The following is a 5414-nucleotide window of genomic DNA, read 5'->3' as shown; positions in this document are numbered from 1 at the left end:
ACACACACACACACACACACACACACACATATATATATATATATATATATATATAATTTCTAGTAGAACCAATCATGCATATATATATCATCAATGTCTCACAAACCACCATATTAATTAATTCACACATACACACATGTATAGTTATATACAATTTCTCCTACATATGCATGTTGCCTTCGGAGCCAGTGGCATTAGCCTAATTGGTGCCTTCGGAGCACGATGACAATTGGAAGTGGTTTTCATGGGGGCGGTAGCGGGTAATAGTATTCCCCCTTCGGATTTATGACCTGGTCGAGCAAAAATCCCGCTATTTCCTCTTGAAGTGTTTCTACGCGCTCCGTTTCTAGGAGCTTCTCCCGCACCTCTCTGAACTGTTAAGAAGGAGATCAATATGCATGTGTATTAGTTGTGTGACTAGATATCGATAATGGTGTAAAAATTGTGAATAGTGTTCTGACAAGCGTACCCATTCCTGTCTTTGAGATCTGCTCCTTTCGGACGCCATCATGCGAATGATCTCGCAAACGCAGAATGCACACAGATCAGTCCCCTGCGCCTTCTTCAGGGCCTTTACGAGAATGGAATTTGATCAGATAATAATTAATCAAGCATGATAATTAAAGAGATGGCAGCTAGCTAGCTAGCTAGTACTACTTAATTACTTACCTTGGGTCGGAACCATTGAAGCTTTTTTTCCATTCGCCATCCGTGACGCTGATGAACCTTGCCCAAGCCCTGCCCGCTGACAAAGAAAATGAATAAAGGGGTTATTAAATAGTTCATATCATGAAATGCCGAACTAAATAGGCCGAGATATATAGTTAATAATGATTGAAATTACCTGTTGACTATCTCAAACAAGATGTTATAGTCAGTTTTAACTTTGAGTAGTGAGTCCAGTATTTCAACTGTTCCGGCGTCAGCTTTAATGATACACAAGACCAGTGAAATCTGCATGCACACACATTTGCATGTCTTAATTAAGCGGGCATATGTAAGCAAAAACATGTAGTTAGCTAGTAGGCAAAAACAGAGAATTTGTAGTACAAGACAGTGTGACTCACTGGAAGTTGTAAGGAAGTAGTATATCTTCATTGTATTTGAGGCGCTTAAAGAACTTTAGCATGTTGTCCTCTACGTCCTTTTGATGATGTGGATTTATCCGCCATGTGTATTCATTAACGGTGTTTGGGTCAATGAACCCAATGCCAAAGCGTCCACCTTTTCTCATTTCATACATCTTCATCCTGCATAATACCACATAAAAGAATATAGTGAGGATAATTACAGGTAATGATTGATCAAAAGGATCACTACAGCTAACTTGAGACTTAAATTACAGAAAGAAATCACTTACAGACAATAGCAACTGACGATAGATTTGTCGAGTGCGTCTTGATTGTATAACTGAAACAGTTCAGAATACTCAACGGACAGAGCTTTCTCATGGAAGTAATGCTCCTCCTTGACATTCACCATGAGGGACAGTCGATCTGAAATCTTGGTAATGTTCATGTACCATTGATGCAATTCATACATTCTCGTTGGCAGGATCTTGACCTTGTCTGGCTCGACCAAAGGTTGGCCCCGGACATATTTCCGTTTTATTTCATCCTCTCTAAGCACGGGCATGGGCTCGATCTCGAGGAGTTGTCCAACAGTGATGTTGAGAACTTCAGCCTGCATTATATGGTCCTTGGTTATTACCACATTGCCCACCTCGGGAATGTAAACTGTTTGCCCACAATAATATTGGGCGCGCGTACTGTCACGTGTTGTTGGCACAACAAGCGAGGGGATCGATTGCGCCGTCTGTTCTCCCAGCTGGGGAATGGTTTTCCCGCATTTTTTGACAGCTGCTTGTTGTTTTCTCGATCCCGAGCTCGCCTCCTTACGTAGACGTGCTCGATTTAACTTCCTGATGTGGCGCTCATAGTCTGTGTCAACAGGCTTGGGAGCTGGTGGTTGAGCCATACGAATGAAGTGGTCAATCGTTTTCTCAGGCACTTTCTCCCTTGGCGGCGGTGGCGGTTTCGGTGCAAAATGGGCTTCCACCTCGGCCTTCAATATGGCTGCATTTTCCTCCTCGGACTTGCCATAAGGCCTCTGCGGAAGAGGCGTGAGGCTTGGACCATATTTATATCGCTTGCCTCCGCCTGTACTTCTTGTACTACCTCGACTCGTACCGCTACGCACCATAGCTACGGGGTATCTCTTCTGCGATTGCTGAGGTGGCGGAGACGGCTGACGGGGCTGAGTTGGACGAGGAGGAGTGGCCCGAAGCTGTGCCGGACTTGGAGGAGTGGCCTGAGGTTGTGCCGGACTTGGAGGAGGCGTGGACGTCTGACGCTGTGGCGGACTTGGAGGAGGAGGAGTGGCCTGACACTTTGCCGGACTTGGAGGAGGAGTGGCCTGACACTTTGCCGGACTTGGTGGACTTGCAGGAGCGGGAGTCTGCTGACTCGGTGGCGGACTTCGATGAGGAGTCGGCTGACGCGGTGTCGGTGGCCTTCGAAAGATGATGCAATCCTTTTTCCATAGGATGATACGATGTTTGGCCTCTCCGATCGTTGTCACCTCCAGGAATGTCAAGCTGTAGCTCCGAATATGGTGGGTCCACCACCTCATCAACCAAGACACGAGCATAGCCCGCTGGAATCGGGTTGCAACGGAAGGTTGCCTCGGGGGGATTTGTAAAAGCAACAGCGTCCGCCACCTTCATGGATATGTTCGTTATTTTGACGTGTAGCTCGCAGTTAGTGTTCTCCGTGATGTCATCCACGGGGTATCTACCCAGCATTGCGTCGTCCGGGGCGGAACCCATGCTGCTTCTCGGCATGGATGGGGCGGTGCTATCCAATGCTGGATCATCCGCTAGCTACTGCAGCTGTTGAGACCCCCTTTGCTGGGTAAGTGAGTCGATCTGCTCCTGCTGCCGCTGGAATTTGACTGTCAATTCCGCTTGACTTGCTTCTAGGCCTTGAAGGCGTTCATAGTCCCGCTTCCTCTGCTCCTCCTCCATCTTCCTCTTCTTCTCCTCCGCAATCTTCTTTCTCGCACGGGTTCTGTAGTCGGTGTTCCATTATGAAAACCCCTCATACCACGAAATAGCGCCCTTGCCTCGTGTTCTTCCCGGGTGTTCAGGATTTCCCAGGGCACGCGTAAGCTCGTCGTTCTCTCCATTGGGCTGGAACACCCCCGATCGTGCCTCTTCTATTGCAACAAGTATCGCATCGTCGGCTCCCTTCAGACTTGCCTTCGTCGAAACATTGCCTGTCTTCGGGTCCAACTCCCCCCCATGCGCATAGAACCAAGTCCTGCACCTGGGGGGCCAGCTCTTAGTAACCGGAGTGACACCTGCATCCTCCATCTCTTTCTCAGACTTATCCCACTTAGGCATTGCCACCGCATAGCCACCTGGCCCCAGCTTATGGAACTTATCCTTTTTTTCGGCATTCTTCTTGTTTATTCTCGACCGTTCCTTAGCTAATTCCAAATCCTTGAATTTCACGAAATCGTCCCAATGAGCACGTTGGTTCTCTAGTGTTCCCTCGAATACTGGAGTCTTCCTTCCTCCCTTGACGTACTTGTACCATTCATGATTCTTGTGGTTCTTGAATGCAACCGCCATGTTCCTAAGAGCAGCGTACTTGACTTTCTGCACATCTGCTTTTGTGAAATGATCTGGTAGGGTGAAATGTTCCATGAGAGTATCCCAAAGCAGATCTTTTTGATTCTTGTCGACAAAAGTAACATCTGGACGTGGCTTTGCTGGCTCTCTCCATTCTTGAAGTTTGATCAGGAGTTGATCCTTCACAAGAACTCCGCACTGACGAACGAACTTGTCCGCAATCTTCTTAGGCGCTAATGGTTCGCCATTAGGTCTGACTGCCTCGATATTGTACTTTACGCCCTCCTTCAACTTTTTGTTCGGGCCTCCTTTCGTCCTTTTGCCAAAAGATTTGCTCGATCCGGATGGCTGAAAGAACAAAGATCGATTTGTTAATATATCTTCAAGTCATTTAAAACATGTGATGATCACCAGATGCCTGCTTATATAAATATACCTCGCCGGTCTTTGTTGTTTCAGGATCAACATGTTCTTCGTCATCGTCATAATCGTAGTTCATGACTTCATTAATTCGGTCGTCGCGATCGAATATCGTATCACCCTCTCCGGTGTTGTTTAGAAATTCGGAGCCGTCATAATCTTCTTCTTCATTCTGATCATCATCTGGCCCGCGTATCATATCGAACATGGTCTGTTCTCCCTCTCTGTCGGTATTGTCTGCCATAGCTTTTATTTAACTAATCCAAAAGAAATATAAAACAATTTAGTATTCAAATTACATCGTCTCGAATAATAGATATAATCTCGAATACATTGTCTAGAATAATAGATATAATCTCGAATACATCGTCTCGAATAATATATAATATTGAATAGTACATCACTGGCTAGGTAGCTAATTAAAGATCGAATACTACAGAAGAATCTAGGACACTCGCGGTTCCTGCGGCGCGGGCGGTGGACACCCAAAGAGAAGGAACCCTCATAGGATCATAGCTGAAGTGAGATCCCTGAAGAAACTGCCAGGTATTGGAGAACCTGCCGCCTTCTAACGCAACCATGTAGCGATGGACGTGCTCGTTCTCCTCCCTGACACGGCGACATACCACCTCCGGCGGGGCCGGGTCCCTTCGCACCGAAACTGGCCCACGCGAACGCCACCAAATGAGATCAGGGTCGACGACGGGACCCGGGGCCGGGTTCCTCATCAAGCGGCGCGCCCCTCCAGGCAGCACCTCCCAGTGCCAGCCCGGCGGAGCCCAGTCCCGGACATGGGTCAGCCGGACGTCGTCGCGGACGGGTCGGCGGCGAGGATGCGGGTCGGGCATCGTCCAGAACAAATACTAGCTATATGCACGCAAAAAGTAACATTTTTTAATGATTGGATTTTGATAACTAAAATTTCTAACATTTCTATATAACACTAATTATGCTATCATTGCATATGTCAAAAATCTATATACTATTTCATACTAATTAAGCATCTAACACTAAAAACAGAAAACACAACTTCTATACATCCATTAAAAAACTAAAAAACAACATTATATAAAAAAATTCCATACTAATTAAACACTAATTATATCCATCTAACATGCATTCATACATATATAATAGTGAAAAAATAATAATCTAAATAATCTAAACTAATTAAACATACAAAATACATATATACAAATATATACATGCATTAATTCATACATATGTATGTGTGTGTGTGTGTGTGTTCATCATGCTTGTGTGTGTGTATGGGCTCGGGGAGGGGCGGCGCCCATGGTGGCCGCTGGGGGCGAGGGAGAGGGGTTAGAGGGGGAGAGCTCACAGCGGGGCGACGGCGACG

This window comes from Triticum dicoccoides, chromosome 4A, assembly GCF_002162155.2.
Source record: "Triticum dicoccoides isolate Atlit2015 ecotype Zavitan chromosome 4A, WEW_v2.0, whole genome shotgun sequence".
NCBI classification, from domain to species: domain Eukaryota; kingdom Viridiplantae; phylum Streptophyta; class Magnoliopsida; order Poales; family Poaceae; genus Triticum; species Triticum dicoccoides.
This window is presented reverse-complemented; position numbering follows the sequence as displayed.